The sequence below is a fragment of the Malania oleifera genome, chromosome 5 (assembly GCF_029873635.1).
Source record: "Malania oleifera isolate guangnan ecotype guangnan chromosome 5, ASM2987363v1, whole genome shotgun sequence".
NCBI classification, from domain to species: Eukaryota; Viridiplantae; Streptophyta; class Magnoliopsida; order Santalales; family Ximeniaceae; genus Malania; species Malania oleifera.
In genome coordinates this window covers 16,327,856-16,354,848 of record NC_080421.1, presented here as the reverse complement: position 1 = coordinate 16,354,848, position 26,993 = coordinate 16,327,856, and the positions used below count along the sequence as shown (strand labels likewise).

At 35.0% G+C, this 26,993-nt stretch overlaps 1 protein-coding gene across 10 annotated transcripts in view; it reads right to left on the bottom strand.

Annotated features, from left to right (window-relative positions):
• LOC131156317 (uncharacterized) overlaps nucleotides 1-26,993 on the bottom strand; it is a 75,590-nt gene that overhangs the window by 37,533 nt on the left and 11,064 nt on the right. For 2 of the 10 annotated variants that reach the window (XR_009136971.1, XR_009136963.1), the window contains exon 2: nucleotides 18,993-19,137. The gene's annotated coding sequence lies outside the window, so the exon portion shown is untranslated. Of the gene's footprint in view, nucleotides 1-7,293; nucleotides 7,721-18,476; nucleotides 19,138-26,993 lie in introns of those variants that run through there. The other 8 variants (XR_009136967.1, XR_009136964.1, XR_009136966.1 and 5 more) reach the window with 6 other exon arrangements.

Here is a 26,993-nt window from a genome sequence, read left to right as displayed (position 1 = left end):
AATTTTTAATACCTAATTCACCCCCCTCTTAAAAATACACCAAAGCTATCACATTGTCATGGCGGCATATTGTATGACATTATCATAACTGGCCACATACGGGTTGTTCATGCTACTTAAAGGATCAAACTCATATGGAGCAAAGCTAAGTCTGATGTTGTAAGGATCACTAGCAAACCACGAATGCATTTTATCAAACTTGACCCAAGCTTCTAAGTCCGCTGGATGGCTAAGAGTGTTTTCCTCTTGGAGACGTTTCTCTTTAGGTCATTTCATATCAACAGCAGTCTTTCTGCACATGTATAATCGTTGCAATCACGAGATTAATGGATAATATCACAAAACTTTTTGGGGGATCTTTTTACCCTTCCTATGATTAGTTTTGTACCTCAGTTCATCACATTCTGGGCACTCGTTCACATTTTCATTTTCACCATAAAAAAATACACAATCATACACACACTCATGTATTGGAGTATAACCGAAACTCAATTCACGCATGTATATCTTTGTCTCATAAAAGGACTTCAGAAGTGTTTCACCATCAGGTAGTGCCACCTTAATGAGGCTTAAATGCATATTGAATGCGCTGTGAGATAACTCATGCATTATCCTTGCATGAAGCAACTTTATCAGGAACTCTAATTTTGAGAACTTTGTACAGTTTGGATATAGAAGCAAATGTTTTACCGAGTGGATTTAACGTACTAGGATCGCAAAGTATGGTACCTACTAAAGTAGATTTATCACCAGTACGCGACACACAGACATCGTCTGTAATGATCCAAAAAAAAAAAAAAGAATTAATTAATTAATTAATAATTTAACAATATGATATAATATAATAATATAATAATGTATATATATTTTTATATATGAAATATTATCTTCTTGAGGAAGATAACATTTCCTCAGGAAATAAGATACAGAGATGGAGAATACAGAGATGCTCTCCATCTCTCTCTTCTGCCCGTCTCCTTCTCTCTTTAATTTCTTCTTCGATTCTTGGCCGTTTGGAGAACGAAAAATACCTCTAGATTCCATTCTCGGCCACCAACATTTTAACTAGAGTGGATTCTTGATTAGAGTGTCTTAGGCACCACTCTTTGGATAAGGTAAACTCTCTCTCTCTCACTTTCTCTCTCTCTCTCTCTCTCTCTCTCTCTCAAATCTTCAGCCAATTTGATGATGGGACACCACCACAGGGTCCGAGCTTCGATCCTTAGCAAGTTAATCAGAGTATATTTTAGGTTTGGGCTTCCTAGACACCACTCCAAGGCTAAGGTAAGGGAAATAAATTATGTCAATTTATTTTGAAAATATTCCTGATTAAATTGTAGTATTTGGTTTGAAGAATAATATACATGATTTTCTGAGTATTTAGGTTTATGGGAATGGTAATTTTGAATTATTATGCATATGTTTTGGGGAATAAATTTTAATTAAATTAAATTGCAGGATTTTGATCAGATCAGGATTTTTGGAAATATATTATAATTAAGTTAAACTCCAGGGATTTGATCAAATCAGATTTTTTGGGAATATTTTGGAGTTAAATTAAATTGCGGAGATTTGATCATATTTGGGTTTTTAAAATATATTAGAGATTAAATTTAAAAATGAGGAATTGATCATACCTGCATTATAATTAAATTTACCAATTATATATTTTGAAAATTTTGCAAGCAATTAGTAAAATAATAATTATTGAATAAATCGTGTGGCATGAGATTTAATTATATTTTACTGCATAATTGAATCTGAGTATTTTTGTGGAATTATCGTGAAAATGTGATTTGAACTATTTGATGGAAATACTAGAAATGTGGTGAAAATGGTGAAATTTTGAAATGACGGCTGAATGTCGAGATTGATATGATGGCTAAGTGTTGAGTTTTGGTATAACAACTATATGTCGGGTTTGATGTGATGGCTATATGTCAGGGTTTGCTATGATGGCTGAATGTCGAGTTTTTATATGACAAATTTTACACTAAATTACGAAATGAGTTTATATAATAGTTTTTATTACTTAAATTACATTATACGATTTAAGAACCCTGAGGACCAGATGTGATGAGAGCATGGTACCATAGCTAGTGATTAAGATAGTGCAACCACACTGTTTTGGATAGAAGTATTGGTATTGAAAAGTCGATTTGACCAAGGAAGGGTTGTGTACCCCCCCTGGAGTCTAGACTAGGCTGGGTAAGCAAATCAGACTTGCAGACATGAGGTTTAACTTAACTTAGTGGGCTAACTAGGGCTAGGTCCAGTCTTCGGACATCACAACCCGATCATGGGGGTTTATACATGATAATGTTGTATGTCCAAAGGGGGGTTTCTTTTATGCATATATGTAAATTCATGTAAATGATATCATTTATTGAACTGATTATATTGTGAAGAAAATGTGTATTTCCAACTGTATAGGTGTAAGTTATATTATACAAATGTCATATTTGTCAGATAAAGTAAATTGAGTGAGGTATTTGATTTCAATAAAACTCATGTTAGCCACACACTTATACTAAAAATAATTTATTCCTTCTTACTGAGAAGTGTCTCACCCCAATAAATATTTCAACATTTCAGGAAATCCAAGAAGCCGAGTTTAGGGAGCTTCGGGCAAGACTAGTTAGTTTTTGAGTTAAAGTAAGTGTCAATGAAACACTGATGTGTATATGTATATAGATATGTTTTGCGTACCTTGGGTTGTATTATAGTTTGCTTTTGAAAAGTTACTTAGGTAGTTATGATGGTATTAGTACTCTGGTAATGAATATTGAGGTCTTTCGTTGTGTAATTATTTGGTATCAAAGATTTAAATTAAAATAACACTCTAGACCCCACCTTTTGGGTTCAGGGCATTACAAGTGGTATCAGAGATTTATTTAGAATAACACTCCGGACCTCAGTTTTGGGTTCAGGGCGTTACATCGTTCGTGTCCACTGTAATCCCCCTTTGCAAGTCACCAAACATTTCGATTAACCCTTCCGAACGTGTATCACCACATACTATACTTGTTCATCATCTTCATCGTCATCATCATCGCTTTGAACTGCGTAATCTTCACCGTGGAATACCCATGTTGTGTACCTTTTCTCCATTCCAAAGTCTAATAAATGTGTATAAACTAAATCAATGTATTTGAATGTTATGTTTTGACATTTCTTACAATGATACCTTATTTTACTGGCTTTGTCTGCATTAGAACACGCGAACTCTATAAAATCATGTACCCCTTTCACTTATTCTGGCAAAAACATATCCTGAGCCTTCATCCAACTCTTATCCATGTTCATTAATTATCCTATAACATGTTCAAGTAAATGGTGTTAATTACATATTCTCATAATGTTTATGACGCATGCATCGTGAATCCTAAAATCAACCACTTTCTGTCTAAAGGGTCCAGATCCTATCTCATTCATGAATGTTGCATTTACATTGCAATCAATTGCCCAAATTCCTTTGTCGTAGTCATTATAAATTTCAGTAGCATCTCCCCATGACTGTCCAAGTACACGAGATGGGGGAAGTGAACATGTTACTAGTTTTTCATCACTGACAAATTGTCACAACACCCCACTTTGTACCCAAAGAACACAAGTAGAGACGCGCTCGAAATATATAATGACAATCGACAAAGCGTGAACGATAACAACAATGTAAATACAACTTCCTAAATTGTCCACATTGGACAATTCAAGAATGGTTGAAATACAAACATCACTAATCGAAAGAGAAACAAATAATTAAATGTTCAATTGATTATTAGTCAACATAGTATGACTAATAATCAATTGAATTTCAATAATTGTTTTGTCTCACATGTACGATGAGACATGAATGTATAGTAATCATTCTTGAATGGGTCTAAGCTTCAATGAACACATGAAATGACAGTAATTAATTTGACATTTTACTTCATATGACATTTAGTTCTTAGCATTTCACTGTATTCTATACATTGTTGTTCTTAGCCAAGTGTTTTAGATTTTCAATGATAAGTCTGTTATGCCTCTTTTCTTATGAATTTGAACACGTGAGAGGCGCGAGTTAGAATAACTTTAAGTTTTAACTGATCATCCATACGTTTCTTTGTACATTCGGCAACATGCCATCTGTAAATTGGATATTTTCCCATAAAATTTGTACCTGAAACATTATATTGTATTTGGCAAGGAAAACATTTCAAACATACAACAACCTAAATCAACTACCAGCATGCAATTCATAATATACTACATCAGTGATGCAGTTGGCGTTCAACACAACCATACATTCAGACAGTTGTTCAATCAACAAATCATATAACATAATAAAGTTTTAACTGATCATGTATAGGTCGCTTAGGTATTATCAAAGGTCACTTTAAATTTATGTAATATATATTACATTATATAAATTAGGATGTTATAAAATAATTTACACAATTCTTATTTTTGTACATAATATAAATTAGTCTTGTTTCCTTCTTATCTAGAACAAAAGGTGAAAGTTTCACCTAGAGGCTACCCTTAATATTAGGAAACAAGACAAGAACTTATATAATAGTTGAAACCTTGACTTGCTTTTCTTTTATGATCCGTTTGGATGAAAAATTTTCATGGAAAAAGAAAAGCAAAATAGGTAGAAAATTTATTTTCTATTATTTTTTTAGACAAAATAATACTAAAAATGAAAAGTTGTTCTAATATAATTAAAAATTAAAAAAATTAAATCTTACTAATGCCTAAAATTAAAATTTTATTCATATATTTGGTATTTTTTTTTTTTTGTTTTCTTATATACTTTTCTTGATAGCCAAATGTGAAAAGTAGATTCCTCCATAATTTCCTGTTTTTTTTCCTTCACATTTTCCAAGCTTCAAACAATGCCTTAAGAAAAATAGAAATAAAATACAAAATAACAAAAGCATTCATCATATAACCAAGGCTAGCAAACCTTCTAATAATTAAATTGAACAAACATCATTGCTCAAGCACATATTTAGGGGAAACTTAAAAAAAAAAAAAAAGTTCATACCGTATTATGGTTCGAAGAAAAAAAAATTGTCATTTTCTTTCATCAATTAGGAGGCATAATCTTTGGCCCTTATGACAAAATAAACAACAATCGCTTCCTCATTTCAAATCTCCTTTCACTGTTTGTAAGATTTGAACTTAATTGATGCCTCCAACTTGGACACGTTCAGTAGTCCAACTTCTGGATTATCTCTTAGAAATATTATTATGATTTCTGTGGAGGCATAATTTACGTATTCAATTACTATATATGGAACATATGAATCTCCTACTTAGGATTTTGAATAATAGAAAATTTTATGGAGGTGAAGACTTACATAACAACAATTTTAATAAGAGATTAGACCAAGCACATAATTAACAATTATGAGAACAGGAAAGGATAAATCAATTGAGAATCTGACTTGTTTTTTTTTTCTTTTTGCTTCTCAACCCTGTGGAGATAGACGAAAAGAGAGGAATAAGGAAGAAGAGGAATCAGAACCTTGTGGGAATCGTTGGGCACTGAAATCGACGGCGAGGGGCTGCGACGATGACGACAATGGGCGAGAGGCTTTGTGAATGGCGACGGGCTGCGACGAACGATGATGACGAAGGGCTGGAGCTGCGACGGAGAGAGAAGGATCGAGAGGGGAGGAGGGAAACAGATTAGGGAAAGGAAGAAGGGAAAGAAGGAGGATCAGGAGGGGAGGACCTGGAAACAGATAGGGAAATGAGGGAAATAAGGGAGATTAGGGGAAGCCCAAGCGACGCGAGTAAATATATTTATGGGTATTAGTGACGAATCTAAACCGTCACTTATACCCTATTATTAGTGACGAATCTCCCCAACCGTCACTAATAATGTTAACTAAATTATTTTTACATTTTTTAAAATAAAAACACTATTAATAACGAATATAAACCATCACTAATACCCTATTATTAGTGACGAATCTCCCCAACCATCACTAACAGTGTTAACTAAATTATTTTTACATTTTTTTTTGAATAGAAACACTATTAGTGACGAATCCAAACCGTCAATAAATTCATATTATTAGTGACGAATCTCCCCAACCGTCACTAATAGTATCAACTATATTATTTTTATATTTTTTTAAAATAAAAAAAAATATTAGTGACAAATCTAAACTGTCACTAATACCATATTAATAGTGAAAAATCTCTCTAATCATCACTAATAGTGTTAACTATATTATTTTTATATTTTTTTTAAAATAAAAACACTATTAGTGACGAATCGAAACTGTCACTAATATCATATTATTAGTGACGAATCTCCTTAACCGTCACTAATAGTGTTAATTATATTATTTTTATTTATTAATAAATACTATTAGTGACGCTTACTTAATCGTCACTAATAAGTGACTTTTAATAACAGATTGAATTCGTCATAGCCCGAAATCATCGCTAATATATTCCCAGGATAATTTCCACGCGAAAAATGATTTCTCACAATAGTTTAAGTGGGAAAACTGGTTTTTGGTAATGAAAGTATTAGTGACAAAATTGAATTCGTCACTAAAAACTTGCATTTTTATAGTGATCATAGCTAGTCAGAAGGAAACCGTCGACGATTTCATCAAATTGTCGACGATTTTGTCTACTGCAGATTTAAATGTTGAAGATACGAGGCAAATCATCACAATAAAATATAAGGAGTGTCAAAAATCCAAAATCAATTGTTTGAGGATCATATATGCTGACAAATTAGAGCCTATTGATTCGAAAAAAATTAAAGGAGCATATATGTCAACAACGCAAATTTTATCTCTAATTTCATAGGATTTATGATCTCCTTTATTGTTAATATATCTTGTAAATTACTTGTTTAAATACCCTAACTAGTATGCTCCTTATGCACTAGTGTTCACATTTCATTCAATATTGTAATTCTTTGTAATGAGAATTACAATATTCTGTTCTTCTCATTTTTTTTCTTTATGGTATCAGAGTCATTGTGAACACTATGTCAAAAAAAAAAAAAATCATAGCTCTTGCATTATCCGTACACCTCCTGCTTATCTTTTGTTCTTTTTTTCTTGTTTTCATCGTGGCTACACTATCTCTCAATGCTACACCATAGCATGGTGAATCGTCTTCTTCGAGGGTGGATTATTGGGACACTTTCTGAGGAAACTCTCAGACTCGTCGGGACCATTCCTCAATTAACAAATGCTTTTTTAGCATGGCGAAAGTCTGACCGTCTCCTTTGATGGTGGATCATTGGGACACTTTTTGAGAAAACTCTTGGACTCGTCCGCACTATTCCTCGATTAATAGATGCTTTCATAGCATGGCTAAAGTCTGATCGTCTCCTTCGAGGGTGGATCGTTAGGACACTTTCTGAGGAAACTCTTGGACTCGTCGTTGTCCTCGACACAACTTATGCAATGTGGGAGGTTCTCAAGAATGCATATGCTCAAAAATCACAATAACATGAATTTCTTTTACGTCAACAAATCACCTACCTTTAGAAAGAAGATCGCACAACAATCACAGAACATATCCGCAACTTCAAAGGCCGCCCTACATTATTTTTCACAACAAACTTTGTCTCCAACTCCGACAAAGTTTGCGGGAGGGTATTAGCAATGCATCATAGCTAGTTAGAAGGAAATCGTCGATGATTTCATCAAACCGTCGAATATTGAAGATCCAAGGCAAATCATCACAATAAAATCTGAGGAGCATCAAAGATCCAAAGTCAATTATCTGAGGGTCATATATGCTAACAAATCAAAGCCTATTGAATCAAAAAAAAAATTAAAGGAACATATATGTCAACAATGCAAATTTTATCTCAGATTTCATAGGGTTTATGATATCTCCTTTATTGTTAACTATATTTTGTAAACTTGTTTAAATATCCCAGCTAGTATCCTCCTTATGCACTAGTGTTCACATTTCATTCATTGTAATGAGAATTACAATTTTCCATTCTTCTCATTTTTTCTTTAACTATGAAATATAATAATCATGAGGATTAAAGACAAATGTGGTCACCACACTAAACTTGTTACTTAAATCTAATTTAGTCACCATACTTCAATTCCTACAATTGAAGTCATCCAACTTTTGGAATAGGTTGAATTCATCCAAAATACAATGTTCATTAAAAAGAGTGGAGGGAATGCTGCATCAAACTTGTTACTTAAATCTAATTTAGTCACCATACTTCAATTCCTATAGCTGAAGTCATCCAACTTTTGGAATTGGTTGAATTTCATCCAAAATCCAGTGTTCATAAAAAATTATTCGATGGGGGAATATTGTTAGGGGTTCTACATACCGGAGGCCTAGGGGCGAAGGTCAAGCCCTAGGTCTTGATCATCTTTTGGGAGGTGAATGTCATCAGAGGGATTGTCGCTGCTTTTCAAGACTTTTGGACATTATGTTGAGCAATTGATCTACTTCTAGAAATACACTCCATGGACGAATACTAATTCAGAAACACATGTAGGACCATGCAAAAATGCAAATCAAAGCAAAACTGCACGGGTCTCGAAACCCAAACTTCATGCACACTGGTCGTCCCTTATTCTTGATTAAACATACTACAAACACTATTATCTCCTCCATAGTTCACACTTCCTAGACTCACTAGCTTCACTCCCACATTCACAATTCCCAAGTGTTTTTCTTTCACTACTCACCATTTTAGGGTTTGGGCTTTTGAAAGCCAATCAACATGGAAACTCGTTCTACTAATCCCAAAACTACCCTAATTAGAGAATATTCCCATAAAAGACCAAATGGGTTTTGTTAAAAAAAAAATTTATTTATTTATTGTGGCTTTTATCACAGTCGTTGGATCATCTCTAAATCCAACGGTTGTGTGGTGTCATATATATGTTTGTAAGTCATGAGAAAAAGAGACTATTGCTTGTCATTTTGTGCAAGGAGAGCTAGAGAGGGTTTTCTATCTAGGAAGATTTTTTCTTCACTAGTTTGCAGGTGAAGGGGTGTACAAGGGATCTGGGATCGGGGAGAGTCTGATCAGATCTTGTACTGTCATCATTTCATAGTGGATTTTTCTCTAGATGCACGCTCTGTGGATGTAGGAAATCTTGTCAAATCACGTAAAATCTTTCATCTACATTTTTTTTGTGAATGTTCTTCGTGCAATTTATTTTGTTGATCAGAAGATTAAAATTGTTGCACGTCAACAAGTGGTATCAAAGTACGGTTTCAATTGGGTGCAGATTTGATAGATCAAGTCGAAATAAATTTTTTGAATAGTTTTTCCATGGGAGTGCTCAAGATCAGAGTGGTTCGTTCAAATCAGATTGAGGTACGTGGATTCAGATCAGGTGCCGAAAATTATTTTGAAAATTTCAATTGAAAAATAGGATTGAGGTACGCGGATTCAGATTAGGTGTCGAAAAATTATTTCGAAATTTTTTTCAATTGAAAGAGGATCATTTTTCAATTGAAGGTGTGAAAAAAAAATTCGAAAGGAAAAAAAAATTTCGAGGATAAAAAACATGATGAACAGTGCCATAATTGGATGACAGACCCAGATTCAGAATCCGGTCGGGTATGGAACGCAATGGGTTGACACACGGGTCAAGAGGCTGGGTTGCAGGTCGGATCCAAGCAAAACCCGTCAGGTCAAGGCGTGGGTCAGCATACGGGTTGGCTAGAACACGTGTGGGTCGCACGTGCAGTGGATCAGGGATCCGAGTCTAGCAGAACGGGTCGGGTCGAGGCGCAGATCCTCCCCGTGGAGCACTGACGTCACGCTGACGTCATCCTGGCAAGTGTTGATGTCAGAGGAGAAAAAAAAAAAAGGAGAAAAAAAAATTTAAATGGCGAGTACATCTACAGCCAAGTTTGAAATGGAGCCCTTTAATGGAAAAAATAATTTCAGTTTGTGGCAGAGCACTACGAAGGATGTGTTGGTCCAACAGGGACTGATTAAGGCACTGTATGGGAAAGACAAGAAGCCAAAGACCATATGAGATGATTAGCGGGAGGAGCTGGAAATGAAAGCAGTAGATACCATTCGCTTAAGTTTAGCTCCAAAAATTAAATACAGTGTGTTGAATGAAACATCACCAGCTAAGCTTTCGAAAAAATTGGAAAATATTTATACGTCCAAGTCCTTAGTTAATAGACTATATTTAAAGAAACAATTGTATTAGTTGAGGATGACTGAGGGCACACCTCAATTATTTCAATAAAATAATCACACGGTTTCTGAGTATTGAGGTAAAAATTGAGGAGGAAGATAAAGTACTGATTCTATTATATTCACTTCCCAGTTTACTTGATACTTTGAAAACCACACTACTGCTAGGTAAGGAGACTCTTACAGTTGATAAAGTGACTACTACCATTCTGGAGAGCGAGAATTTTCAAAAACCAGATTATCCAGGACATGGAGAAGGGTTGGTGGCTAAGGGTGAGTCTAACTAACAGCAGGGCAGGAGTTCTAGCAGGGTTAATTGGAATCGAGGGAAATCTTGATCCAAGTCCAGGGGAAAGAATGGGAATTGGAGGAGTGGTTGTTTTTAATGTGGGAAAGAAGGGCATATAAAGAAGGACTGTCTAAGGAGGAAAAGAGATTCAGAGGAAAAGAACAAGAAGAAGACTGAGCAGGCTACTACAGTGGAGAGCAATTTATCAATTTTTGATGGAGATCTTTTGGCTGTTACTACAAGTTCCAGTTACTTAGTCGATACCTAGACTTTGGATTCGGCGTGCTCATATCATATGTGTCCATACAGGGACTAGTTTAACTCCTATGAAGCAATCTCTGGAGGAACAATGTTGATGGGTAATGATGCTTCTTGTGGTATTCTTGGTATTGGAACGATCAGAATCAGGATGTTTGATAGTGTAGTTAGAACCATCAAAGATGTGAGGCATGTTCCATATTTGAAAAAAAAAATCTGATTTCCTTGGGCTCTTTGGACAGTAATGGTTTCTCTTTTTCAGTTAGGGATGGTGTGCTGAAAGTGGCTAGAGGTTCACTGGTAGTAATGAATGGTCATCTGAGGAATAGTTTGTATACTCTATTGGGTAGCACAGTGATAGGTGGAGCTACAGCTAGTACCTCTTCAGATACAAATACAAATGATACTACTATATGGCATATGGGGCTAGGTCACATGAGTGAGCGTGGTTTGCAAGAGTTGCACGGGTAGAACTTACTAGGAGGTAATTCTTATATTAAGCTTAAGTTCTGTAAATACTATTTGTTTGGTAAATAGCACAGGGTGAGTTTCAGAACAAGAAAGCATACGAGCAAGGAGGTGCTAGAGTACATTCTTTTAGATGTATGGGGCCCAATACAGGTACAATCTCATAGTGATGCTATTTATTTTGTCTCATTTATTGATGACTTATCTAGGAAAGTCTGGATGTATTTTTTGAAGCACAGAAGTGAGGTATTCAGTAAGTTCGGGGAATGGAAAACTCAAGTAAAGAAACAAATAGGGAAACAGGTGAAGTTTCCGAGATTTGACAATGGACTGGAGTACATAAACAGCCAGTTAATTGACTTCTGTAAGGAAGAGGGGATCACTAGACACTATACAGTTCCACATGGACCACAGCAAAATGGAGTGGCTGAAAGGATGAAGAAAACATTACTAGAGAGGGCAAGATGTATGAGGATTCAAGCTAATCTTCCTAAGTCATTCTGGGCAGAAGCAGTGAGTATGGCATGCTACCTAGTAAACAGGTCTCCTTCTACAACTATTGACGCAAAGATTCCTAAGGAGGTATGGACAGGTAAGCTAGTAGATTACTCTGTGTTGAGAATATTTGGTTGTCCATCGTATGTGCATGTGCAAGAACAGGAAAGATCAAAGTTGGACTATAAGTCCAAACTATGAGTATTTCTTGGTTTCCAAGAAGGAGTGAAGGGATACTGGTTGTGGGACCCTATTGCATGTAAGGTGGTCATTAGCAGGGATGTGGTCTTCGATGAGGAAGCCATGTTGAAGGAGAATGCTGATATGAAGGTAGAGTCTAATTCAACGGGAGTACCTATTCAGGTGAAGCTGGACAGTATTCAGAATTTAGGTATGGGTAATACTCAGACTGCTGTTGTTGATTCTGTTGCATAGGATTCAGTGAGACAGGCTACAGTTCCTCGGGAAATTTCTCAGACAATTAATAGACATGAGCCTACAGGGCTAACCACCAGCAGAGAAAGGAGGAATGTTAAGCCTCCAATCAGCTATGGGTTTGAGGACTTAGTTGCATTTGCTCTGATTACTAGTAGCGGAGATCCTTCTGATTTTCAGGAAGCAGTTTAGAGTTCAGAACGAGATAGTTGGTTTAGAGCCATGGTGGAGGAGAAGGAGTCTCTTCATAAGAATAACAATTAGGTGTTGGTTCAAAAGCCCAAGAACAAGAAGCTGGTTGGTTGTAAGTGGGTTTTCAGAAAGAAAGAACCTACTTTAAAATCAAAAGGGATAAAATATAAGGCTAGGTTAGTAGCAAAAGGACACAAACAGGAAGAAGGTATAGATTATAATGAAATCTTTTCTCCTGTTGTTAAGCATGCTTCTATTAGATCCTTGTTAGCATTGGTTGTCATGCATGATTTAGATCTGGAACAGATGAATGTAAAGACAGCTTTCCTTCATGGTGAGTTGGAGGAAGATATCTTTATGGTGCAACCGGAGGGGCTTGTGGAACAAGGTAAAGAACACCTGGTATGTAAGTTGAATAGGTCTCTTTATGGTTTAAAGCAATCCTCTAGGAAATGGTATAAGAGGTTTGATTCTTATATGTTGAGGATTAGGAATGTTAGAAGCAGTTATGACAGTTGTGTTTACTTTAGATTGCTTAACAGTGGTGTATATGTAATCCTTATGCTATATATGGATGACATGTTAATTGCCTCAAACAGTACTGATGAGTTGAATGTATTGAAAGTTAGGTTATAAAATGAGTTTGAGATGAAGGATCTTGGTGCAGTTAAAAAGATCCTTGGCATGGAAATCAGGAGGGACGGACAACAGAAAAATTTGTGGTTGTCACAGGGTAAGTATATTGAGAAGGTGTTGGAAAAGTTTAATATGGATAAGGTTAAACTGGTAAGTACACAACTAACTGCTCATTTTCAGTTGTCTACTAAATTGTGTCCTTCTACTGATAAGGATAAGTTGGATATGGCTAATGTGCCTTATGGCAGTGTAGTAGGGAGTTTGACGTATGCTATGGTACGTAGTAGACTAGACTTGTCATATGCAGTTAGTTTGGTAAGCAAATATATGGCTAATCCAAGTAGAATGCATTAGAATGCGGTGAAATGGATTTTCAGATATTGCGTGGCACTTCTGATTATGGTATCTTTTTTGAAAATACTGATGATTGTAGTGTTCAGGGTTATGTGGACTCTAATTATGCAGGTGATTTGGATAAGAGGACGTCTACTTCTGGCTTCATTTTTACCATGAGTGGTGGTTCCATTAGTTGGCAAGCTATGTTGCAACCTAATATAGCTTTGTTTACTACAGAAGTTGAATACATAGCTTTGGCAGAGGCAGGTAAAGAGGCTTTGTGGTTAACTGGACTGATTCAAGAACTTAGTGTTATGCAGGATAGGTTACATGTATTCTGTGATAGTCATAGTGCGATCCACTTGGTAAGAAATCAGGTCTACCACTCTCACACGAAGCATATTGACGTGCGGTACCATGCAATTAGAGGTTGGGTTGAAAGTGGCAAGTTCCATTTATTGTAGATCCACACAAATGGAAATACTGTAGATATGCTCACGAAGCCTGTTACATTAGCTAAGTTCAAGCGTTGTCTGGACTTAGTTAATGCAGTCTCTTGTTCATTGTTAACAGAGCATCCCAGAGTCTGGGAATGGAATGTGTGCTTGGCTGTGATTAAAAGTCAAGGTAGAGATTGTTAAAAAATATATTTTATTTATTTATTTATTTATTGTGGCTTTTATCACAGTCGTTGGATCGTCTCTAAATTCAACGGTTGTGTGATGTCATATATATGTTTGTAAGTCATAGGAAAAAAAGAGTATTGCTTGTCATTTTGTGCAAAGAGAGCTAAAGGGGGTTTTCTCTCTAGAAAGATTTTTTCTTCACTAGTTTGCAGGTGAAGGGGTGTACAGGGGATCTGGGATCGAGGGAGAGTATGATCAAATCTTGTACTGCCATCGTTTCATAGTAAATTTTTCTCTAGATGCACGCTCCATGGACGTAGGCAATCTTGCCGAACAACGTAAAATCTCTCGTCTACATTTTTTCCTATGAATGTTCTTTGTGGTTATTTATTTTGTTGATCGAAAGATTAAAATCGTTGCGCGTCAACAAGTTTCTACTGAAAAGCTTCTTTCTTTCTACTTATAGGGTAAAGCCTCATATGTATGACATTAGTCTTTGTATTTTGAGGAAAGAATTTGATCTTTGAATTTGGTTTTCATTTTTTTTTTTTCGAAAAAGAAAAAAAGAAAAAAAAAGAAGAAGCAATTTCTCATTCATTTTCATGAAAATCAATCTGTGTCATTAAAGACTCTACTTTTTGGTTACAGAGTACATTTTATTTTTTTATTTTTTTATTTTTTTTTTTCCTTTGTGAAACTATAGTGAAGGCATTGAAAATTTTAAACAAGCCACAACTCTATTTGTTTCTCTAGTGGGGACAACATCCCACTAGCTTGAATATCGGATTGCTCTTGGACAGGCCTTATATTCATACACTTCTCTGCATAAAACATGATTATCATAATAGCTTTCACTTCTTTTGAAATAGCTTACTCTAGTCATTGACTTACAAACTCTTTATTCTCTCTTAATTTTTTCACTTTCTTATGAGTAATGTTGGCAAGTATTCAAGAAGGTGATAAATTTAGTAGATAAACTTTTTAAATAGTCATGTGCTTTTTTAAGTCAATTAATTTAAGTAATCATATACGTACTTGAACAATAACTTAGAGAGAGACAATAAAAGAGAAAATGAAATTGAAATATAGGATATGCTCTGTGCATAATCCATTGAAAACATGCATTTGGTTTTTGTATACTAGATTTTTTAGGTCCTACAATCTTAAATCCACAAAAGAAGAGTAACAAATGTGATCATGAGGTTATAAGATAATAAAAATATCTTGCCTAATTAGAAAGAGAGAATCTATTTAGAGAATAATATCTTCTTATGTTTTAGATATTCAAGGTGCGGATTTAAACCATAAAATTCTTTTCTTTTCTTTTTTTTGTTATTTGTAAGAACATATATTCTCCAAATAATATCCTAATTATCAAGAAGAATACAAATCATTTAAATTTAAAAATATTGGGAACATCACATTCATATAAAAAAAATTCTATGTATTTTATGTCCAACATGATATCAAAATTATTTTTAATTAGAACAAAAATATCCATGTATGATAAGAGTAATGTCAACAAGCAATTCACTTACTCCCTTTAGTTTGTCTCAATAGCTAGCACGTCTCACTTTTGGGATCAACTGAACTATTTATAAACTTGACAAGCCATTCTAAGAGTTTTTACATTTTAAATTCACAATCCTAATTAGTATCAATCAAAAAAAGATATAGTAAACAAAGCTTGTGGACTTAGAGAGTGAAAACTATTTAAGAACACAAAAAAGTTAAATGAAAACAACAATTGGTAAAAAAAGTGTTCTGACTTTCAAAAATAACTTAATATATGAAAATTAAACGCAATGGTCTAACAGATGAGTTAAATTGCAAGAATTAAAAGATAGTGATCAAATTAGGTTTAAATAACAAATTCAATGATCACACTTGCTCATCACTTGTAGTCTTTCAATTACAAAACAATGAACCTCATCTCTTATTGGATGGCACACAATGCCTAGCCAAGCCATTAGCTAAGCCTCATTTCTTTCAAATTGTTCTTTCTTCTGCTACGGGAATCATGACTTGATCAATTTGCTCATTTACTACAATTTTCTTGAGTGAGAATTATATATTTATGATATAAAATCAAGAAAATTTAGGATGACTTTAAATTAAAGGATCTGCAAAAGGATTCTTATGCCTCTTGGAGTGTTGATTTGTAATTACTATATTAGTCTCTATTTAAATTGTTTTAACTTCTTAATAATACTTACCTTTTTATAAATCTAAAACTTAATAGAGCTTTGACCACGACTTCTTCGGGTGGCGTGAGCCTTTTGTTAGATGTTCTAGCATGATTCGCTATTTTGTTAACTGACTTTTTTTTAGTTGAAAGCGAGCATTGGATACCTTTGCTATGAGCTTGTGCTCAAGTTGGAGTTTGGAGAGTTTTGAAATAAACTTGTCATGTATTTGTGAGCATAATGAAACTCAATAGCTCTGAATACCATTTACTATTAACAAAATTTTTGGATATAGAATAAATGAGATTCTATGCTTTATTTTCCAAATTCTACTGAACATCTCAATAAAAATTCCTTTTTAGGTGAATTTTCCATCTTTTTTATTGATTATTTAGTGGTTTTGAATCAACATTATGCACTGCAATGTTAGATCGTTGAGGTTTGATGCACATTGTCGAACTATTGCTATTTTCGCTTAGTGGTTACAATTATAATTTATAAATTTTTTTAGGAAAACGGATATATATAGTGGGTTCATTTTGCATGGTTTAAGCATAGTTTTAAGTCTATAAATTATATAGTGCCTTAAATTGAATTAATAAAATTAATTTGATTTTAATAAGATTTGCCCTTAATGTTTATAGGATTGATTAGATGCACCTAGAGCCCATACAAAGTAACCCTCCTACAACTATAAATTAGGATTTAAGGTTAGGTATTCCAATAGTGAATCATAGTTATCTAAAGTCAACTCCTATATTTTTATACATAGTTCTATAACTTCTGTGACCGTATTTTATTTTTCAGTCAACACCACACAATATAGTATTTTTAAGATACGCTTACAAATCATACAAAATTGACAGTAAAAGGAATATGAATGTTGTAGTGGGTTAAATAGATTTCCATTTCTTCAAATTAATATGAAATTCATAAGTTCTGTGGTGATTTTATACATCTAGTTGCATAAGATACATCAAATGCTCATGTTTCTATACAGAAATCCCCTTCATTTATTCTAATCTATTAGTATTTATGTGCTTGAAACTTATTTATTTATTAATATCTAATATTGAGTAGATTTGATTGTTTGGTGGTTATGTGTGAGAGTTTGAATTAAGTACTTAAGTTCGAATATATAAGTTCATTTAATCAAACTTATTTGAACTTCTACAAATTAAATTTGTAACATTTTAAATATAGAAGAAATGTTGCCAAAATTTATTAATTTTTTAGCATTGTTTTCAAATTATTTTTTACTTTAACACATGAAGTTGAAACACTATCTAATAATTTTAATTGTAAATTATATATAAAATTATTACCATTTATAGCACAGAATTTGTTATAATTTAATTAATAATAATTTGAATTTAAGACCTATATTTTGAAATCATACCCGTGAAGGTCATGAGTTCGAGGCATGGAAACAATCTCTTGCAAAAATGCAAGGTAAGGCTAAGTACTATAGGCCGATTATGGTCCACTCCTTCCCTAGACCCCACATACGCGGAAGCATTTTGCACCGAGTTACTCTTTTTTTTGTTTTTTATTTTGAAATCATACCCCGGGTCTCTACTAGTATTATATATTCTTTATCATTCCATCTAACACAAAATAAGAAAGAAGTAAATATTCTCATACCCATAATAAAATTGAAAATAACTATTTCATATCTATTCCTTATTATGAATTACAAAAAATTTTAAGATTTTTATTTGATGTATGATAAATAACATTTTTTTTAATACCATCTCCAAAATTCTTCTAGTATAATTATTTTATTCCTATGAATAACTATTTTGAAAACCAAAACGTGACCTTAATAATCCTACATTCCATATTTTTTTCATTAATAAAATATCAAAATGATAAATCTATTCTCAATCTATAAGACAATGCTTTTAGATTTTTTCTCATTCATTAAATTAATTAAGGGAAGAGAAGTTATTTTTCTTTCAACATATTTCAAAAAACAAAAATCCCTCCAAATTTACAAATAACCATTTAATCAATGCTGACAAACTACCATTAACTGATTCATAGCAGTAGGTACTTCTTTTTTGGTAACTTGATTTTACCTGCTTTTCTATTTTTTTTATTTTACAATACCTAATTCATGCTCTAATAAACTGTGAATTAGCCTTCAAAAAAATACTTTGGAGGTATAATGGTAAACTTAATTGTACACCTCTCAAAAAATTTTAAAAATAAAAATAAAAAAAAATGGCAAACTGGGACATGTCCTCAAAGCTCGTGTAATATATAACCAGTGTAGGTGGATGTGTCTCTTAGCCCTTAGGACACATCCCAACAATCAAAACTTAAAATATACTTGTTGAAGTTTCGTGTTTGAATTCCGAGAGAAGCAGGAAGGGATACGGGATGTAAAATGAGTTACCTTCCATTGTATAATTCAGACTCAATATAAATTTCCAAAAGAGGAGGAAGAAAAAAACAAAAGAATTACAACTTCGCTGTTAAGAGTGATGACAAGCCCCTGTGCAGAAGCTGGACACTTAACACAAGCTTTAACTGTAACATACAAGCTTAACAAGCCCCCCAAAATAAACTGCAAAAACTAGTCTCATGAATATTTTCACAAATATAGGATAAAAATTATGCGAAAGTAAACACAAGAGTAAACCAAGCAGGAACAACATGTGAAATGGATCTAAGTAGAGATTTTTGAATTTTTGACTTACATGCACAAGCTTATATTTTACAATTTTTTTAGAAATTTGAGTCAACTTATACATTAGTAGCAGAAAAATAGGTGAAAATTATATTTGAAGATTCTGAATTTTAAGAGAAGAATTAGATTTGTCGACACATGCAAACACAGACAAATACACACATATATACATACATGCATATAGAGAGAGAGAGAGAGAGTATACCCTAGTTGTTTACTTGAAATGGCCAAGAAGATGCATACCTCCACTCAATGCTTTAAATAGCAATAGCAATATATTTTCTTTGATTCTCTGGCACTCCCCCAAGTTTTGGAGCGTAACAACCATATTCCAACATGTAACTCTAGAGCTCAAAAAAAAAAAAAAAAATTAGAGGCAAGAAAGAACGATTGACCACTCAGCCAGAACCCAGCACCATCATATGCATCTTTCTTTGAAGTAAGAAATTTCAACTTAAATGAAACCATTTTAATTAGTTTTAAATTATAATTCTAATTGCCATCAAATCAAGCATACAGCTATAGACCAATCCAATTCACTCATTTATACCACATTTAGATGTATCTACATTAGATCCATACCAAGCATTTTCACAGTATATATAAAGATAATCTACTAAAAGGGTAAGCATGTGTACACTCTTGACAACCCCTCCCCCTACCCTCACGGTGGGGAGCCTTGAGGCCCGGGGGTGCCCCTTTATATATATATACATATAATCCACTGATACACCTAACTACATATTCTTCTCAGCAATGTTCAATGAAAACTGAGCATTGAAGACATTCCACATGGAATGAATTTTTTCATGGATATTTTTTTTCCCTTGTAAAACTGATGAAGCAATTGAATAGCAGGCATTTCCCTCTGTATATACGTAATCTACATATGAAGTGAGAAGAAGGCTTGATATTTGTGTATTTATATATATATTTAAGCCAAGAGAAGAATGAAAACACACTGAAAACTCAATTTAAAAAAAAAACAGTAACAATCCCATTATTAGTAATCTGTCAAAAACAAAAAATGGAAATGGTTCATGTTCTGGAAGTGAAAAGGCACAATGAAGAACCACATCAGTAGGACAGAAGACTCAAGGCTGGTACAATATTGACTTTATCAGACTACCTTAAAACCAAAATACTTAAAAGTGACCATTTATTGCCTCTTTTACAAGATAACCGATGCTAATTAAGTTCCCTTCTAACTTGTTCTAATTGCTCCTGCCGCTGGTCTGTTTTTACCTTAAAACCAAACTCTTGCTCCTGTCATGCTGAGATTAAATGTCCTGTTATTGTTCCCTTCTAACTTGTTCTACATTTCAGCTCAGAATGACAGCATGTCAAAGAAGATTAAACTATGAGTCAAACTCTTAATTTACCAAGAGTTTTAAAATAAAAAAATATATAAACTCACAAACTCTATAAAACCCAAATTGAATTTCCTCTCCCCTTTCACCATCCCTTGAACACACACCAATCCCACCCCTCCCAACCCAGAGTAACCATCATCCCAGAAATCCTCAAGAATCTCTCCTTACCTCTTCCCACAGACCCATTCCACTGTCCTCCCAAACCCTTACTCTTCTTTGCTCACACCCTTCTCCCTACTCCTCTTTCCACACACATTCTTCCACAACTTTGTCATAAAAATCGTGATCAAACCGAATAAATACACCATATAATATTTTCTCCAGTCTCTCTCTACTGCCCGCCCACCACACTTGTCCAACTCTTCTTCTACCACATTTCCTATGTTGACAACTGATTTCACCACCTCTGCTTCATATGACATTAAACCAGATTCACACAGGATCCACGCTGTGTCTTCTTTCAATGAACTGTCATGTAAAACTTTCCTGATTCTTATCTTCGATTCTCAAGCATACAGGGAAGCCCTTTTCTGACCTCCACCATCACTGGCAGCATTACAATTTCAATCCCAACACTACACAATTCTCTCATTTTCTTTCAATAAAATCAAGTACACCATTAAGCTTAACAGTAACCAGACACGGCTTATCTATGCATCTTTGACGTATAATATAACCCATATCTCAGGTTTCTTCCTGTTAGAAGAGAATGCGTTATTTTAGTAATTAGTTTGCGTTAGTGGGGGTATTTTTGTCCTTAAGTCTTTATTATTATTAATAATATATATGAAGGCAGACCTGGAGCTCTAGGAAACTGCCGCACAACTCTTCCTGTACTCTTCTTCTCCTCTTCTCCTCTTCCACTCTCCCCTATATCTAAAGTTACAACATGCTATCAGAGCATTGATCACCTCTAAATTTATCTGAATTGATTTTGATACTCTGTGTTTCGCTTTTTTATGTTTTCTTATCCTCCCGTAATCAGTCCTCAAATCCGATTTGCTAGTCGATTTGAGAGTCATTTAGTGACACCCTTCCCCTTGGTTGGGCTGTGCAGAACCTGTGGCAGGAAGATGTTTATTTTTATGGTGGTTTTCTTATGTGAAGTCAATTATACTCTGTTTCTATTGTACTGCTGTGCTGTTCCTCTGTTTCACGGGCTGGTACTATTCATGGTTTGTTTTGTTTTGATGCTTTGTGTTCCTGATTTATTGCTTGCAATCTTGTATCAACTGCTGGTTGGTTTTGATTGGTGTTCGAAGACTTATTCCCTGTTCTTACCTGCACTCATTTCCAGTTGCTGCCATCCATAATGCCTATGGCTGCTGGCAAGGTTGTTTATTAAGCGCCCTGCTCTTTGTGATTAAGTAATTCCTCCTAGAATTTTGTAACCTCAATTATGTAGTCATAGTTGCCTCTTGAAGTTCTGGATCTTGGAAGTTCTGAAGTGCTATAAGTTCTGGATTTTTGAAATCCTGAATTGCTGTTTGTGCAAGAGTCTGTTGCCTGATTTCTTATCAATCTTCTTCCCATGATAATCCAGCCATGGTTACTACTGTACTACCTCTTACCGTGGTACGGAAGTTATGGAGTACAAGGACAAGATTTGGATTGCGATATTTGCAGCGGTTGTGTATTAAGGCGAGGAGTTCGTCGTGACCACTCTCACATTTGCACACATTGTGGCAAAGACAATCATACCATTGATTGCAGTTGAGATCTCCTTGGGAAACCAGCTTGGGCCAATAAGTCTCTTGCTGAGTGCAATTCTACTATTGACAATTCAAATGCACCTAGCCACTCAGCAGTTAAGTATATCATCTACCATGTCACTAGTGAAGTACAACAATCTTGACTACATATTTCAACAACTCCAAACTCAGTCTTATACATCTAATGCAACTATGGCCCAAACAAATACAACCTGTCTTCTTGCCTCTCTATCCTCCTCACCTTAGGTTATAAATTAAGGTGCTGCCTCCAATATGATAAGTAGTCGTAATTTGTTCCAGTCTTTGAACTCGACTACTTTACACTCTAAGGTTACTCTTGCTGATGGTTTGGTCACACCAGTCTTTGGTTCTGGCAATATTCTTTCTATCCCTTCCATTCCTCTTTCCTCTGTGTTATATATGTCTAAATTTTCCTTGAACTTGTTATCCATTAATCGATTAACGAAGTCTCGTAGCTATTTTGTGACCTTCCTTCCTTCTCTTTGTGTCATTCAAGATCTTTAGACAAAGAGGAATAGTGGATGGCTTGAGAAGGATGGCATGTACTATTTCAATGATGGCTGTGGTGGATCCAGTTCTTATCATACGAGTTCCTCAATTTTCCCATGTTCAAGTCCGTTTCCCAATTTGAGTGTTCTTCATGTCAATTAGGAAAGCATATTAAGACATCTTTTCTGTCTAGAGTTGAAGCTCGTAGTTAATTATTGTTCTCTTATTCATACTGGATATGTGAAGTTCGTGTAAAGTCAAGAATCTGACTGGTCATCAATATTTTCTGTCTTTTGTAGATAACTTTTCGCATATGACTTGGATCTATTTGTTAAAAGATAAGTTTGAATGTATTTACTCAATTCTACTAGGAAATAGAAACTCCGTCTAGCATTGGTATTCAAATTTTTCAATATGATGATCCAGTTGAATTTGTGCAAATGAGCTTCAATATTTTTGCTTAGCCAAAAAGATTATTCATCAATCATCATGTATACATACTCCAATGGAGTAGCTGAACAAGAAATAGATATTTACCTAACATAGCACGGTTTTTACTCCTTCATATGCATGTTCCCAAAACCTTTTGGACCACAACTTGTTTTCTACTCAACATATGCCCTTTAGTGTTCTAAAGGGACAAATTCCCTTCTCCATCATGTATCCAAAAACATCCATGTACTCTGTTGTGCTTCATATTCCACATACTGGTTAAGACAAGTTCTCTCCTCGTGCTATTAAATCTGTTTGATATATCCTAAAAGAGTCCTTGGCATTAAACACGACATTAACTAATGTAAGACCAAAAACTAAAAATACATCGAGGGATTAATGGACAGAAGGTAACATCCGTTAATTAAAGTAGGGGGTTGGCACACCAATATTTACTCCCTAGTAACCTATCTGAAATGTAACCCCTATGATCCATTAGTAAGGAAATCAATTGGGAAGAGATTGTCGAATGCTTATAAAAAGGACCCTTGAAGGAAGGTAAGGCATCTCATCTTATCGCATTCTCATCTATTCTTACTATTGCAATAATCTTATAATTCCATATTCCCTAACTTAGGCATCGAAATGATCCCCCGAAGTACAACCCGGGTCCTCCAAGCCTCTCTTGTTTGATTCCTTACAGGTGGTCATGATCAAAGATCAGTCTACTTTGTCCAGCCAATTTTTAGCAACAACAGTTGCCACCATCTGTGAAAACTCAGGAGGATTCTTATCTTTGACCATGGCCACGTCGCATAACTCCAAATCAGGACCTATTGTAGGGGATCAATCACCCCAATCAATTCACTCCACACTAGTGGACAATTCATTGCAAAGTGTGCCCCTAAACGAATTCTTAACTTTTCAAAAGAGGGCGGAAGATATGTTCAGCATGATCCTACCATAAAAAAAAAAAAAAAAGGATCATGTGGAACAAGATCCAAAGGCCAATCAAGTAGAAGCAACACCTAAGGAAAGGTGGTGGCATCACAAAAGGCAGCTGTGAGGATATCAAACCTAACCAAAAAAATAGAAGATGCCAATAATGTGACAGTTTATGAACAACAATCTCAGGAACTTGAGGACAAATTCAAAAAAACTAACCAAGAAGTTGGTGAAGGAAGTTCGCAATCAACCCTTGGTTATGGAAGCTTTAACCAAATCTTCAGACCCTCCCTTCACCAAGGAGGAAATGGAGATTCCTTTGCCTAATAAGTTCAAAATGCCAAACATTGAAGGGTATGATGGGTTGTAAGATCCTTTAGATCACCTCGATACCTTCAGAATGCTAATGCAATTGCAAGGTGCACCCAATGCAATTATGTGTCGAGCATTTGCAACAACTCTTAAGGGAAATGTTAGGGCTTGGTATCGGACTTTAAAGTATGGCTCAATTGGATCATTTTCTGAAATAGAACAGCAGTTTGTAAGACATCCTGTCAGCAGTCAAAAAAAGGCAAAAAATTTAGCCCACCTTATGAGTCTTATTCAAGGAGAGAGGGAAACGTTAAAGAAATTTATGCGTCGCTTTTTTAATGCAACTCTAGAAATCAAAAACTTAGATCATGGGGTCACGATGACCGCTTTGACAATAGCCCTCCAGCTTGGTGATTTCTTGAATTCCTTGGGAAAGAAACCCCCAGTTAATATAGGAGAACTTATGGCACAAGCTCAAAAGTATATCAATTTGGAAGAGGTCATCACCATGAAAAGGAAGGCACAGATCATACCCAATATGCAGCGTGATGCACAACAGGACCCAGAGCCTCAGGAAGCATCATCTTCAGCTCATAGGAATTCTCTAGGGGAACCGCAAGTCAAAGGGCCATGCCAAAAACTATAGAATCATGTAAATCAAAGCCCTCAGTAGCAGTAGCAGAGGAAAAAGGAGGAGCTTCCTCTTGATTCTAGGAGTTTCCTGCGCCTAAGATGATTCCCCTTAGATTGTTTTCTTGGAAAAGCCACTTTTTTATTTTCTTTTTCTTAGCAATCATTTGTTCAAATTCAGCTCAATCCGTCCCTTAAAAAAAAATGATAGTTAGAAATATGACAATACGTATATCTTTATCTGTTTAAAGCAAGTGAGCACAGCTCACCAAAATTGGCTCATCTAATAAGCACCGCTCATGAGGTCCGAAGACGTCTATTTGATGAGCACAACTCGTGAGGCAACAAGAAATGAGCATAACTCGTGAGGTAGTAAGAAGTGAGCACATTTCACCAAAAATGATCCATCTAATGAGCACCGCTCATGAAGTCCAAAGACACCCATTTGATGAGCACAACTCATGAGACAGCAAGAAGTGAGCACAGCTCACCAAAAATGGTTCATCTGATGAGCACCACTCATGAGACTCGAAAATGTCCACTTAATGAGCACAGTTCATGATGCTTGACAAAAAAATTAATCCATCTAATGAGCATCGCTCATGAGGCCCAAAAATGCTCATTTGATGAGCAAAACTCATGTGGCAACAAGAAATGAGCATTGCTCGACAAAAAATTTGTCCATCTACTGAGCACTGCTAATAAGGCAACAAGAGACGGGCACTGCTCGACAAAAAATTTGTCCATCTGATGAGCATTGCTCATGAGGCCCAAAAATGTCCATCTAGTAAGCACCGCTCATAAGGCAACAAAAAATGGGCATTGCTCAATAGAGTATTGGTCCATCTAATGAGCATTGCTCATGAGACCCAAAGAGACCCATTTAATTAAAGCAAAGGGTTAGCACACCAATCCTTACTCCCTAGTAACCTATTTGAAATGTAACTCATGTGATCCATTAGTAGGGAAATCAATAGGGGGGTTTCCCGAATACAACAACAACAACAAAACCAAGCCTTAGTCCCACTAAGTGGGGTCGGCTATATGAATCCTTTTCCGCCAATTTATGCGATCATGAACCATTTCTTTTGATAGATTCAAAGATATTAAATCCTTACTCACTATCTCCTCCCAAGTTATTTTAGGTCTACCCCTACCCCTTCTACTGCTCCCCACAGTAACTAAGTCACTCTTCCTCACAGGTGCACTATAAGGCCTACGTTGCAAGTGTCCATACCATCTGAGTCGTCCCTCCTTTATCTTATCTTCTATAGGAGCTACACCTAACTTACCACGAATATGTTCATTCCTTAATTTATCTTTCAATGTTATACCACTCATCCATCTAAGCATCCTCATCTCGGCAACTTTTACTTTTTGGATATTATGTTTCTTCGTCGCCCAACATTCTGATCCATATAGCATAGCTGGTCTTATAGCTGTTCTATAAAACTTCCCTTTCAATTTTAAGGGTATTCTACGATCACATAGAACACTTGAAGCACTTCTCCATTTTACCCAACCTGCTTTAACTCTATGCATTACATCATCTTCAATTTCTCCTTCAGCTTGCATAATAGATCAAATGTATCGAAATCTACAAGTGTTATTTATTTCTTCATCATCAAGTTTAACTTTGTCTCTAATATTCCTCCTATCATTACTAAAATTACATTTCATATATTCTGTTTTATTTCTACTTATCTTAAAGCCTCTAGATTCCAAAGCTTCTCTCCATAATTCTAACTCAGCCTCTACTCCATCCCTAGTTTCGTCAATTAATACAATATCATCTGCAAACAACATACACCATGGAACCTCCTTTTGAATACTCTTAGTCAATTGGTCCATCACTAAAGCAAAAAGATAAGGACTCAAAGCAGATCCTTGATGTACACCTATGGTAATTGGAAATTCTCTAGTTTCTCCATCTATAGTCTTTACACTAGTCATTACTCCATCGTACATATCCTTAATGACATCAGTATACCTACAACATACACCCTTTTTTTCTAAAACACACCATAGAACTTTCCTAGGTATCCTATCATATGCTTTCTCAAGGTCAATAAATATCATATGCAAGTCCCTCTTCTTTTCCCTAAACTTTTCCATTAATCTTCTTAAAAGATAAATAGCTTCTGTGGTAGATCTCCCAGGCATAAAACCAAATTGATTTTCTGAGATCTTCGTTTCTAACCTTAATCTTTGTTCAACTACTCTTTCCCATAGTTTCATCGTATGACTCATAAGTTTAATTCCACGATAGTTATTACAATTTTGAATATCTCC